General features: G+C 42.6%; 1 long non-coding RNA gene across 1 annotated transcript; it reads left to right on the top strand.

Moving 5' to 3' along the window:
- Positions 1-1,311: 1,311 nt before the first annotated feature.
- On the top strand, positions 1,312-2,119 carry LOC123485791. The gene is made up of 3 exons (XR_006659148.1): positions 1,312-1,357; positions 1,749-1,860; positions 2,026-2,119. It is a non-coding gene; the product is annotated as an uncharacterized LOC123485791 (long non-coding RNA).
- Positions 2,120-15,404: the final 13,285 nt, after the last annotated feature.

Below are 15,404 nucleotides of genomic sequence, written 5' to 3' on the forward strand. Positions count from 1 at the left end.
TGGACAGGATTGAAAAAAACATACATACTTGATAGGGAAAACTAACCCAATCCACCCAAATAAAAACAGTACATTGACAAAACAAAAATCAAACACAAAACTCCCACTTCTTCCTTCCTTCACATCTCCCTTCTCAGGCTCTGGGGCCTGAGAGGCTGGTACGGATTGTGACAATACTCCATGCAACTCCTCCGCTGAGAAGCCTTTCAGTCCCATGAACCGCTCCGCCGCATCCACAATTATATCTATTTTCCTGGACTTCCTCTCCACCTTGGCAGTACCATTAATCACCATAGCTATAAAGGCCACAAAGTCCACCTTCTTAACCTTTAAAATATCTGGGTCCTGCTGGTGTAAGGTAACCCCTGCAGCTTTCAGTGAAGGCCTATCCACCATCATAGACTCTTTAGGAGCACCATTCAACCCTGAACCCTTTTAACAGCCGCTGCATATGAAATGCTCTGGACAGCCCTGACTTTGGCCACCTCATTCTCTTTCACCCTTGTCGGGCATTCAAAAGACGTGGCTTCATGGTTCCCACCACAATTGCAACATGTCACATTTTCATCACTTTTAAAACACATGATATGATCTTTTCCACAACTTGGACATCTCGGCTTCTCTCTTCTGCAAACACTTGAAACATGTCCAAAAGCTTTACAGTGATCACACTGCATTGGTCTTGGGATAAGTGCTCTGACTCTGTAGTTTATATACCCCAACTGCACTTGAGTAGGGAGAGACTCCATATCAAAAAACAAAAGAACAGATACACTTTTTCTTCATTCACCACATGATTCATCCGACGTACATCAATCACTACAGGAATATTTTTAATCTCTGCAACATCGACTTCCCACGAGATGTCAGATGTTACCCCCTTGAGGGGTGCCCTGTTCCGAAGAGACACACGACAAGTCAAACTTCTCAAATCGGGTGAGACGCAACACACATTCCTTCTGATCCTCAGAAGTACAAAAAAGTCTAAACAAGCCCGCCTCTAGTGATCCTCACAGCCTTCACTGTACCCAGTACTCTCTCCACCAGTTTGGATATCTCAAATGGTTTCTCCAAGATTGGTAATCCAATCAGCTGCTCCTCATTAACAAACTGTACTCCTACAAGACACGAAGGGACATTCTTAGCACTGTACGCTACTTTGCTCCGTTGTCCATTCTTTTGGACAATAGTCCAATTCTCCTTGATTCCACCGCCATTAGATTCAAGATCCACATTGACCTTTGCGAAGCCTCAGTTCTGCAGTCTACCATTGAAAACCATTGAAGACTACACGCAGAAAAGTCGTGCTATCGGTCACTACCTCAAGAAGTCTGATAAGAAGCTGAGCTGAGACTAGGTATGTAACAATGAAATGTCGTCCAATTGAGTACTCACTCTCTTAAACTTTAAATCTTGAAAGAAATTATTTGTTTGTGCTTGTGAACATGATTTAGTGTGGTGAATGTAAACTCAGCTGATTTCGAACAGGTAAGATGTATTCCAAAGAATTTAACATAAATACAGGAAATGTGTGCAATAGAAGTATACCTGCTGTTCTTCTTAGCCACCGTACCAACTTTCACTTCTTTCAACTTGCTGCTTCAGAGAGAGCAGTCATCAATATTTTGTTACATGATGAGGGTGGGATTGGATTTTGCTGTTTTTTTCCATTCTGTGTTTCTTGCTGATATCTGCAGGGATCCTCTAAAACAGGTTTCACCTACTATTTTTGTAAATGTCTGTTATAGATGGTGAAATTCGAACGCAAGCTATGTTCCAAGTTTATGGTTCCAGCAGCTCTGCAGTGCCATGAGGAGCCTTGTAAAATTGCCTTTAAAGAAAAGGCAAACCATTTACCAGGTTAGTATTTGACTATTATTATGATCAAACACTGTGATATGTGATATTTAGCCTTGTACCTTATACCGATATGCTGTATCTGTGACAGGAAGAAAGTTGAACATTAGGTTCACAACCAGGGCTAAATTTAACAGATTACTTGATGAGGGTGACATCACACCACAGCAGGTGGATTCATTCCATGAAGCTGTGTTGTGTTTCCTGACAAGTGCTGTGGACTATGCACTTAAGAAGCTGCCACTGGAAGAGCCACTGATCAAGCACGCACAATTTGTAGATGTACGGCAGAGGGCTGAAAGTGACATCGAAGATGTCCTGTACTTTATTGAAAGGTTAGTTTTTTTCTCTAATTATTGTCTATCATCTTAGCTAAAATACCCTGTGTTTTATGATGAGGTGTGTTCACTCCTAAACTGCACATGAGATATTCTTATGTGGCTTCTCCTCAAAGATGTGTATGAACTGCTGCTGGTTGATGACTATATACCTCAAACGTAACAACTTGTAACTCTACTTTCATAAATAGGTTTCCCCATCTCCTCCCATACCATGGGCCATAGGAGCATGACCTTCTGGGTGAGGAGTTTCTAAATTATCAGACCATGCCAATGATATCCCTGCAGGACTAAACTGAAATGGAAAGCTTCTGGGCTGAAATGGCAACCCGGAAGCACAAGGTAATTTTTTTTTCCTTTTTTGTCTTTCCTTTTGGCAGGTGTGGCTTGGCTACATCTGTTGCTTAAAATAGTTGCATGCATATATGTGTCATGCATGTAGCAAATTATGCATGTTTTTATCTGAACTTTGTTAATGGATCAACCTACAGTATACTTACAGTATTAATCAATCAAAAATCAAGGTATGTTTTTCCATTGTGTTTTGGTGCATTTTCCATAGGTGACAGGAGCCAAAGAATTTGAGAGGCTTGCTGCCGTCGCCAAGCTTGTCCTGGTGTTGCCCCATGCAAACGCAGATGCTGAGAGGGTGTTTTCAGTTGTGGGACTGAACAAAACCAAGAGAAGAAACAGCCTAGCATTGGATGGCACCCTGTCCTCAATAATGACCATAAAGATGGCCAATCTGGAGCCCTGCTTCAAATGGGAGCCCCCCTCCGATATCATCAAGGCCTCCAAGAAGGCCACAGGCCAGTATAACCATGCCGACAGATCCTAGACAAGAGGCTCATTTGAGATGAGCCAGGTCTGCGCAGAATCGATCACCGGCGATCACCGCCCAATGCATGCTGGTTAGATTTGTGTCCGACTTGATCCCGACTTTCTCTGACGTCATGCACACGTGGGCAACGATAACCTCATGAGATCAAGGCGGCCGCAGTTCTGAGACGCAGGCAGTGCAATTGCTTTTCACCGACTGCAGGACCCAGGCAGACCCAGGACAAAATCTCACTCCAAGGTTTTTTGAAAAGTTGGCAGGTATGTAGCTTACTTGTTGTCAACAATCTAAACCAACCCCGTCTGTTTTGCCCCATGGTTGTGCACGAGTCGGTTTTGTTGCTAAACAACCAACCCGTGTATATGAATGGCCATTCATTCAAATGCCACTATGCTCCCGCAAGCCACAACTTCTCGAGCAGTACAGCAGTTGATACATTCACACAGCACACGCAAGCTGTCCTGAGCAAAAATAATCAATCTACTGAGTTTATTTATTGGAGGTTTAGTGATCTTCAATAGGGAACATACTACCAATATGCTGGCTACTGTTGATGGTCTGCTAAAATAAATCTACAAAAATACATTCCAGCTTTCATCTTGCCTAGCCTTCTGGAATACTTTTTTGGAATGCAGTTCGCTTAAAGGGGCAGCGTCCTATTTTGAGATGTATAAAAAAATCTCTAAATTACAAAAATAAATGCAATGCAATTCTAAAGAATAGACGACTTACATTGCTAAATTATATTAAACAGCTTTTTAATACATATCACAATAACCAAATATAGCCTATTAATATAGAGAGAAAGCATACCAACCTATGACCCTGCATGACCCTAATGCATTTAGAAACTACACCATGTCTGGGCCAGTAGAAATTTGGTTCGGGACAGTACATTTTTGGCGAACTGATACTCATAGCCTATGAATGGGACCCATGGTTTTAGCTGACCAGGTCATGAGGTCAGGAAAAACCCCAGGCCCCAGAAAAGACATGTACACATTTGCGACTACACTTTTGAACCTGTGGTGCAACTTCTGCTAAACACACTGCTGCTTTGTCTTTCCTTTCTGCACCTCCTCCTGTAGCTGGCTGATCTGCTGCTGTATCTTCTGGATCTGTTGCTGCTGCTGTTGATTCAACATAAAGCCCTGTAGCATTGCTAACATCTCTGGTGTGCTATCAGGAGTGCCAGTGCTGTGAACAGGTGTGGTGTCTCTTCTGTCCCCTTTACCACCTGTTGCACCTGGTGACTCCTCATCATCAGGCCTCTCCATGACTATAACCCCACCAGGTGACTCCTCATCATCAGGCCTCTCCATCACTATAACCCCACCTGGTGACCCCTCATCATCAGGCCTCTCCATGACTATAACCCCACCAGGTGACTCCTCATCGTCAGGCCTCTCCATGACTATAACCCCACCTGGTGACTCCTCATCATCAGGCCTCTCCATCACTATAACCCCACCTGGTGACCTCTCATCATCAGGCCTCTCCATGACTATAACCCCACCTGGTGGCTCCTCATCATCAGGTCTCTCCATGACTATAACCCCACCTGGTGACCCCTCATCATCAGGCCTCTCCACCTCTATAACCCCACCTGGTGGGGAATCCCAACACCTAAAAATGGATGGGCTGCAGCAGTCTTCTAAAGAATACTTTGACAAACTCTGAAAAACATGTTAAGTAATAAACATTGTTAGTGGTTTATTCTCACAACAAATACAATTAGTGTTGGTTGATCATTCACTCAAGAAAGCTGGGCAAAGATACATCAAAATGTATTCTGTTTCAAAGTACAAAATACCCTCCAACAAATTATCAACAGGATCAAAGTACTGATGGGAAACTGAGGCTTTCTGAAGGCTTCGGAGCTTTACGTCACGCTTCCCTTTTTTGCCTTCAAGTTGACTATTTAAAAAAAGTAAAATAATCTATGGCATTATTTAGGATGCTTAAGACAGAAGCTTATACTATACTAAATAAAACAAATTATGCAGAAAGTGTGGTTTCACATGAAAAAATTAATCTAAAATATTTAGCCTTTGACAGGATTGGACCTCATACCCTTATGTACCTGAATGTTCCATAGTTCCCTGCTCTACCTGCTAAGCTACCAGTCAGGTGAAACTACATGTAGAAAATCCTAACTATATGTGTAAGTATGGTGTCCAATAGAGGTTGGTGTTTGAAAGCAGCTTAGAATCGGAGAAAGCACCAGAACCATGGTGAAATCAGTGGGATCTCGCATTTTACAACACTGTGTGAAAAGCATGTGATCAAACGAAGCTTCAGACGTCATTGATGACATACTTCTGATAAAGTGATACACGTATCCGCACACTGCATCGAAGTTAGCTGCTTAGCGATTACGAGACGCATGTCTCGGAGCTCCAGTAGTAAACGTAACATCACTAATTTCCAGTGTGTGAGTGACTCCAATTTTTGGACAGTACATGCTCTGATTGTATGTTTAGTGTACAGACACCGGGGACAGGCCCGACGCAGCTGCGAGAGGCTATACCCAACGCTACAACCCAGCAGGCTCGTCGCCGACAGAGAAACAGCCCAGCAAGCAGCAACCGAAAACCGAGCCAGGCTGCCAAGAGCTCAACTCATTCAACGCTTTCTATAGCACTACTAAAGGAAAGTGCTTATTCCTCAACAAGCTCTGTCTCGCTGCAGAATTAGACGGTCATCCACGTTCTGCAAACGTTACATTTTGGAAGTTGCCCCAAACGTCTGTCGTAGTAAATATAATTTGTTATAGATTGGTCTGACTAAAATGTTCTGTAAGACCCATTTGGAGCCTGTTTTCAATAAATGCTGTTCCAGGTCAGAGAACAAAGCACAGAGGAGAACACCTTATCTTCTCACCAGATGGCCTAGGAATGCGATAATAGGACAACACCCCCACCTCCGGCCATAAACCAACAGATACTCCTCAACGAGTTCCCTGGACACACACAAAACATTTCATTTGCACGCACACTCATTCTCCACTCCCCTGTCTACTGGTCGGGTGCCAAGGGCAGAGGACTCTGCTGTGCACCAATGGGGCATCTGCTCTGGACAGAGCAGACCCGCCTCCTACGCCTCGGGAACCAATCAAGGGACTAGAAGAAGGACCCCTTCCTTTATGTTACATTGTATAAGTAATGCTGTAAACTCTGTTTATCCATCCTTCTCAGCTGACACTAATAGAGTGCTATATGATTAGGTCCATGCATGTTAATTAGCAGGATCCCATGCATTATAGCTAACAGTAACAGATATCTCTGTGTTTAATAAACTGCCTTTTGCTTAAGCAAATTCTTCTCTGTCTAGCGTCGATGGTTTTGTACTTCCTCTCCTAATTATGGTTTCACCAACAAATTGGTAGCAGAGGATGGTTTCTAATTCGATCTAAAGAGTTGGTGCGAGAGGAAAAGGCAAATCATCGATCTAAAAACAGACGGAAGAGTGACCTGAAATCCAGGAGACATCAACTATTCGTCTTGCCTCAGGAACCTGATCAGAGCGCTCTTCTAAAAAGGTATGCAGAGCCTGTTAAAACGAAATCTTGCATATTGTATTATAGACCAATACCAAATTTTGATCAGAAGTACTGAGTGTGAGTATGAATACTTGTTAAATAATTTCTATCCTAATGAATTAAGGCATAAGTGAGATATCTGGTACTGTGTTTTATACTAAGGAATAAAGGAATAAGGAATAAAGGAATAAAGGAATAAGGAATAAAGGAATAAGGAATAAAGATAAACGTATCCAGAATGTGTCAAACTACGGATTGACGCATTGGTGGATAAGATTTGACCCATAAAACTAGATTCCTAAAGGGACCCAGTTTGAACTGAGACCTTTTGCATAAATCCTATTAGGGGAGGTCCTACCCTATAGGTTGCGAGGAGGTTGAAGTTAAACTGTGGCAGAGTTCTAGACATTAGGTGGGGGAGAATCACCGAAATTGACCAGAGGTACTAAATTCCCGGGGATGCCAGTTATCTCTGTGATTTCACACTTAAAACGTTCCATATAAATGGTTGTGTGAAAGGTACAATTAAGCTGAGACTAAGTCCTTCCTAGTGATCGAGTTGTCTAAAAAAAATCCTTTGATAGGGATCCAGTTGCTTCTGTGACTTCACATAAGTATAAGGTTGTGTGAAGGGTAGCAGTCGAACTGAGACTATGTTTTAGGACGCTCTGGTAACCTAAATTTTTTAAGGTATTGTATTCTAATTGGCAGTTTTGTTTTGCTGTGTTTATATTTTAACGTGTCTGTGTTATATCTTAAACGTATAATGGATGATGGGAAGTTATAGTGAGACTTATGAGACTGAATACCAAACTGTGGAATTGAGTGAATTTGACTTAGGCTTTCAGGAACCAGGGATTGGGGAGACTGATATTGGATCTGTGCATATTCTTTAACAAGAGCTGAGACAATTAAAGCGTGTTGTGTGCTGTGGAGGAATAACTGCATTGGTATATGTGACTGGAATTCTGATTTTTATGATAATGATTGCATTACAAATTATATAAATTAACTCTTTATATACGAGGGTGTCATACATGAGATAAGTCTGTATTGATACCGATAATACATCCTTGGAAATAAAACACCAGGGACGGGATAAGTGTATAAAGATAGAGAAAGCAAGATGGCAGGGCCAAACCCAACCAAACCCAAATTCAATTAATACTTAGAACAACGAATGACAGGGAGAGTAATGCCAGGTACACCAAGGGAGGGAGGTCATATGCCCGCCCTTGATGTACAACAGATAGAAATGACTGATTATGTGAAGAAATTGACGGAATTTTCTGCAGCACTCTCTTCTCAGGTGGGGAAGGCCCAAGAGGGAGAGCTGACGGGAAACACGCCACCACTGAAGGTAAAAGGGGGAGACTGGGTGAGGGTGAAAGTCCACAAAAGAAAGTGGCTGGAACCCAGGTAGACTGGACCGTACGAAGTGAAGGAGGTTACTTCACACTCAGTCCAGGTCAGAGGTAAATCAGGAGCACCCTGGCACCATCTAACACATTGCACTCCAGCCCCCACTCCTTCCAGACCATTGTCTGAAGTAAGAGCTGATTTGAGCAGCGAGAACCAATCCAGACAACACAATGAAGAAACCCTTATGGGAACAACAATCTCACTCAGGGAGAAGGAGAACTTTTTCCCCCTGGGAGAGATTGGGGGTGTCTGAATGTTTGTATGTATGTTTTCTGATAGGAATTGGACTCCTGCTGGGCACTCCTTATGAGGTGTTGTTGTGTGAAGCTATTTTGAATTACTTGTTAAATTGACTTGTAATATAGAAGAGGTGGCTAAGGGATTTTAACAGTACCAACCATGGGGGGGCAAATCTCACAAGAGGTCCCAGAATTTACTGGGGACGAAATGCTTGATGTAATTAAAATGGAATCCAGGGATAGAAGAAATCTCCATTATATAACCAGGTGGAGGGAGAGGTATGGTTTTGAGGGACGTCTGGACGCAGATAAACTCGAATCCATGCTTAAAACAGATACATAAGGTGTGTAAAGGAGAAATAAGCAGTGAGAGAGAGAGAGAGTAGGAGGGGGCCAGTACCCACTGATAGCCTTACCTAATCTATTGGCGGGGAATGAAAGGGGCCCCAGCAACCTTAGATGTATACAGTAATAATAATAATATGCCATTTAGCAGACAGGCCATGAACACAGAGGACGTGGCCAGAGCGGTAGAAAGAATGACCCACCCCAAGACAGGAATAGTAAGGTTTGGGCTGCCGTTAGAGGGCAGTGGGTTTCAGGGGATGCCCAGAGGACACTTTTGCCATGGGCCGATTACGGAGAGTATGTTGGGAAAATAACTGAATTGTGTAATAGCCTCAGAGAGACATGCAATCCATCATGAGAGAAAGTCAGACAGGAGAGAGAAGAGAGAGAGAGAAGTCCATCCCCCAGCTTTGAGCGTGAGAAAGAGGAAGATAAGGCGTGACTAGTCCTTGAGGGAGAAATAGTAGACTCTAGTGGGGGGAAGACTAAGGAACCCTTTGATCCAAATTGTGAGGTGTTTGAATTGGCTACTATTGACTTAGCACTTCAACAGGAACAGAGAAACCTTATTTGGCATTGACAGTAATGGGTATGAAAATTGATTGGATGATGGGGTTTTGTGTTGAATTAGAGACAGTGAGACTATTAGTCAATACCTAGGAGAGAAGAGAGGTTACGGTAGCAAAGACAGACAAGAAGGAAATAGTAATAGTGGAGACAGGAGTGAGTGGAAGTGTTACAATTGTGACAAAACGGGACATTTTGCTAGAGAGTGTGAGGAACCGTGTAGTTACTGCAAGGAAAGGGAACCAGTTAAGAAACTGTAGGCAGAAGGGGAAGAGAGAAATCAGGAGTCCTCATGACCTGGCTGTTTTGGTTGTTGTTTTTTAATTGGGGTTTTTCAAATAGAAAACAACACACCTAGTATGATGTTTATAAAGCCTTGTTGTTTCAATTTTGGAGGGTTTTCAGCAGGTCAAGGGTGATAGGTCTTAGAGGAGCACACAGTGAATTTTATGGAGTTTTTTTTTTTTTAGGTTTTGGCTAAGTTTGGGGTATATATGATTTCTTATGAGAATGAATGTCATGAGGATTAATGAACACTTGGGATAAGTAACATGTATTAAATATTTAGAATAATGGTAATGTTTGGTATACTATGGGATGGAATTTCAATTGCCTCTGAACTCTGTTTTAACTTTCTGGTGTTAATTAATCATCCACACTGATAAATTCTAAAAGCATGAGAGGAGGACTTTAAGATAGTTTATTTTACCAATAAATAAAAAATAAGGGATGGCAATTGGATGATAAATTACCAATATTACCTAAGTGATTGTTAGGTAGGTGATAATATTGACACATGGGCAGTGACATGTGTCAAAAGGAGGGATGGATGGTAGAACAGATTAGACAACACTTTGTTGCACATGGGATTACTAATTATAAAAATTAAAAAAAAGATGTGTTTCTGTGCTCAAGATAATCACCAGGGCAGACAAAGGGCACCTCAGGGTGAGTATCCTCCGGCTAAGTACCCTTTCCAGCAATTGGAAATGGATTTTATAGAGTCATCACGGAGTGAAGGGAAGAAATTTAGAGTAACCCCAGATAAAGATGGGTTATCCCCTTTGAGAAAGTGTTTGGAAGACTTACAGAATGCCACAGTTGGCAGGACCAGACAGGCAGACATAGAACTAGAGAGCACCCTAGCAGAACACGTGAGAAGGTCGTTTATTAACCACACCTGTATGTCAGAGGGTTTGTGCCCCCACAGGTGAATTAAAGGAGAAGGTGACCCACTCTATCTAACCAGGAGACTGAAGCAGGCCTGGAGGGAAGGGCCTACCAAGTACTGCCTTTGCCAGCAGAATAGCTGAGAGATCCATCTGGGTGCATGTCACACACTGTAAAAAGGTAAAACCAGCTACACCTGACGAACAAACACAGAGTTAGGAGAAAGATCCGATCACCACTAGGGCTCGGGGGTTAGCTCCTTAACGAAGATTCCCTTACCCTGTCTGATCATCCCTGTGTGAGTTCGATAGAAGGTAAAGCAATGGGTTGGCCTCTGGCATCTGACATGTTCTCAGGGCGAGGGTGGGGATTCACAGGTCTCCCGACGGTAGGTAGCTGTCTGATTGTGGGGGCCATATTCCTAACACACACGGACCCTCCTGTTTCAGCCAGAAGTAGTAGTTAACCTAACACAAGTTGAAAAGGCATAGGAGACAGCTAGACGTAGGGAAAGGGGAAATACTAGGGACTTTAGGGAAGGACATCACCAATCTCCATACATAGTTTAGGATTGTGAAAGTAGGGAATTATCAGAAAATGGCAGTGTGACCCATATGAGGGTAGGTACTGTCTGAAAGTCTGAATTATGCTAAAACAGATTACAGACCTGACAAGTGAGATATCTTCTTCAACTGGGGCACCCGATAGAGTCCGACCTGGGTTGCCTCAGTTTGAAGTCACAGGGGATTCTAATTGTTTTTCTAGGACTAGTAAGACAGGATACAGGGTAGGGCCTTTTAGCTCCTGCTCCCACACAGAGAATGTCACACCTAAAGAGACCATGACTAATCTCTCCTCTTTGTTGCAGCCAGAGGATTTTAGGAGCCAAAAAACCAGACCTGTGCTGACATCTGATGGATGTGTGGTGATAACTGATTGTGAACTCACCTACATAAGCAAACAATCAAACGTGTCAGAGACTGGTGAGTTGTCACATAGAAAGTAGGACCTCCTCCCGGGATCCTTTGATGAAAGGATATATATTGATGGGATCCACAATCAGATCGCAGCTGGGTTTGAATCAAGTATTTTCTGGTGGTCAACAATTAATAAAAAAAATTATTGGATAAATTATATTTAATATAACCAGCAAAATATTTATAACCCACACTCGTGATGCAATAAAGGGATTAGCTGAGCAGACAGCGGCAACTAGCTTAATGACATGGCAGAATAGAATAGCTTTAGATATGCTTTTGGCTGAGCGGGACGGGGTTTGTGTTCTGTTTGGATATATGTGCTGTATTTTCATCTCCAAACAATACTGCTGCAGATGGAAGTTTGACAATTGCTCTAGAAGGTTTGAGGACTCTTAATGGTAAAATGAAAGATCATTCTGGGGTTGATACCTCTATGTGGGATTCCTGGATGGATGTTTTTGGTAAATATAAAACCCTTATTTCATCTGTATTAATTTCTATTGCTGTTTTTGTATCAATTCTTACGTTGTGTGGATGTTGTTGTATTCCCTGTGCCCGCACTCTGATTAACCGTATAATAACCACTGCTATTGCACCAATTCACAATGACCAAGCCCAGATGTATCCGCTTTTGGGAACTAATGATTTGGAACTGGACGATTTTGAAAGTGACTATCCTCCCTTATATAATATTAAAGGTGGACCTCTTGATTGTCCTTTGGGGAATCCTGAATGTCTGTATGGTGTTGTCCCTGGGGGTGGATGGGCCTGTCATGATTACAAACCTGAACAGCGACAATTGGAGGTTAGCGATTTCGAAGACCAACTCTGATTGTTGTATTCACTCACTAGAGGGGGACTAACATTGTTTAATTAACTGGCCATATAATTAGTATGCTAGAGGGGGATGGTTAAATGTTTTTACAATTGCATTATGCGTTATCATGTGTTGTTTTCTTTCTGCATTATTGTTTTTATTTTAAGACTGATTCAACTATGCTTCATGCCACCATAATTAATGGATCACGTCTGGGAGACGTGAAGAGGGGGATTTGTCGTAGTAAATATAATTTGTTATAGATTGGTCTGACTAAAATGTTCTGTAAGACCCATTTGGAGCCTGTTTTCAATAAATGCTGTTCCAGGTCAGAGAACAAAGCACAGAGGAGAACACCTTATCTTCTCACCAGATGGCCTAGGAATGCGATAATAGGACAACACCCCCACCTCCGGCCATAAACCAACAGATACTCCTCAACGAGTTCCCTGGACACACACAAAACATTTCATTTGCACGCACACTCATTCTCCACTCCCCTGTCTACTGGTCGGGTGCCAAGGGCAGAGGACTCTGCCGTGCACCAATGGGGCATCTGCTCTGGACAGAGCAGACCCGCCTCCTACGCCTCGGGAACCAATCAAGGGACTAGAAGAAGGACCCCTTCCTTTATGTTACATTGTATAAGTAATGCTGTAAACTCTGTTTATCCATCCTTCTCAGCTGACACTAATAGAGTGCTATATGATTAGGTCCATGCATGTTAATTAGCAGGATCCCATGCATGTTAGCTAACAGTAACAGATATCTCTGTGTTTAATAAACTGCCTTTTGCTTAAGCAAATTCCTCTCTGTCTAGCGTCGATGGTTTTGTACTTCCTCTCCTAATTATGGTTTCACCAACACGTCAAATGTCTAAGTGCTTTTGTTGCTTCTGTTGTTCTGTATCGTTCCATTTCTCCAAACGTCAAATTTCAAAGTTAAGGGTTAAGTTTAGACACTCATTCTGAATGGTTAAGGCAGTGGTTCCCAAACTAGTGGTTGAGACCCTATGTGTGGTCGCCTGAAATGAAAATGGGGTCGCGGGAGAATTTCAAAAATCCTGGTATATTATATCATCTTTGTCTCTCAAAATCATTGTAATGTGGTTAACCATAACAAATCTAAATGAAAATTCATTAAATCTAAAAGTTCTAATTCAACCAGAGAGCACCCTCAGATCGTGGGAAAAGGCAGCACTTGACCATTGCATTTGAATCATTCCCACTGTGAATGGCTAGGCCCACTATGTTATGAAACCACACACTATTGCAGTGACTTTGATATTACTGGCCGCAATTGATATGGTGAAAACAATGTGTGGGACCTGGGGAGGCACAGAAACTCACATCAATACCTTTGTCAGATAACACTGTGAAACTAATAATTTATGCTATAACTAGCAATCAAGAGGAAACTGACTGAACTACTCAACAATTTAAAATGTTTATTTAACCGTTATTTATCTAGGGACTCCCAATCACGGCCGGAATCGAACCAGGGGGTCTGTAGTGACACCTCAAGCACTGAGATGCAGTGCCTTAGACCGCTGCGCCACTCGGGAGCTCCGCCTTAAGCTCTCCAAATAGATGTTAGCTGTGAGGGGCGAGATGAATTGACTTCTGTTCGCTACATGTCAGGGGCTGCTATTCATGAGGACATAATTGTTCTGTCTCACGATTCCCGAGCATGAAACGATTCCCGAGCATGAAACGATTCCCGAGCATGAAATGGCACAGGGGATGTTCAGTGTGCTGCGTGGCTATATTAACAAAAAAACAGATTCCATGGGATCGAATGGTGGGCTTTTGCACAGATGGGGCTCCATCTATCACGGGACGGCGGGCAGGCCTCTGCACTCTAGTTATGAATGTGTCTCCCTCTGCCATATGGACCATTGTATGATACACCCACTAAGCTATAATGGATACACCGAGAGCAACTGGCGGCAAAAGAGCTGAGCGTAGAACTCAGAGAAATGCAGCAGGTAACTTTGATTGTAAACTACATTGCGCATGCCTGTTCGCAAAACTTTGTGGAGATATGGGATCAGAGCATGATAATGTTCTTTTCACACCAGGCTTGGTGGTTATCAAGGGGTAGTGTTGGAACAATTTTTCAAATTGAGACAGGAACTGTTATTCGCAATGGATATAAAAAAACTGACTTTGTTGACTTTCTAATGAAAATAAAATGTGTCTCCTTGCCGAAGGTAACAGACATATTTGGAAAACTGAACGAACTAAACGCAGGCATGCAGGGGAAATAAAAAAATCTACAGATGAGTGACCGAATCAGCGAAATCCATTTGACTGTAATCCTGGCTCAGTTGACGTGCCAGTAAGTGAAATTGAACAGCTGATCGAGCTGTCATGTGTTTGAATGCTACAGACAACTCATTCACGAGTCACTATGGAGGAGTTTTTGGTTCCTGACTCAAATGGAATACTGTGCGTCTCCCTCCGAACATTACAACTCATGCTACGCTGATTCAGTGCCTCGTCTGTATTAAAAACAAATATCGATCCAGGAGCGATGAGGGTGTGCACTGTTGACCACGCCCCCTGACTTTGAGAAGCTCCAACGCGTCATGCATCAAGCACACCCATGTCATTAGTGGTGGTGAGATGAGATACATTGTCAGACCAATTTGCAATTGACTGCCATAGCTCCAATTAAAAAAGTAAACATTGACAGTTAATTACATAAATGTTTCAAATGTTTCACATGGTTGGGGTTGCTAGAATTTTCAGATATCAAAATTGGGTCGTGGGCCCAATAAGTTTGGATGCCCTGGGTTAAGGTACGTTTTGGGATAAGGATTAAACATTACCTTTAGGCACTCATTCCAAATGGTTAAGGTAAGGGGTTACATTTGGGACATGGTTAAAAGCAAACAATTTAAAACAAGGGATTGAACACGCAACCTTCTGCAAAACTAAAGCCTAATTGATGGTAATAGTGCTCACTGTTGTCCCTAGTGGCCAGTTTTGAAAGCATTTTCTGACGTCCTCGGGACATGGTTAGATGTCCAATTTTGACATCAATCTGGCTGTATTCCTAAAGTGAGAGTCTAAACCCAATTGTTCAGTGTACGTTCTAATTGCCTGTTTTGTGTCCCCCGAGACCACAGCCACGGGGGACACGTCGACAACGCTCAGACGCTACTGCTCGGGAAGAAGAGCTGAACCCTCCTTTAAATATTTAGCAGTACTGTAGCTATATTACAAAACTGTCTTCCAAAGATTCCCTTAGCATATCCAATGCACAGTTAAAAGGGTGAGAGA

This window comes from Coregonus clupeaformis, unplaced genomic scaffold, assembly GCF_020615455.1.
Source record: "Coregonus clupeaformis isolate EN_2021a unplaced genomic scaffold, ASM2061545v1 scaf0855, whole genome shotgun sequence".
NCBI lineage: Eukaryota > Metazoa > Chordata > Actinopteri > Salmoniformes > Salmonidae > Coregonus > Coregonus clupeaformis.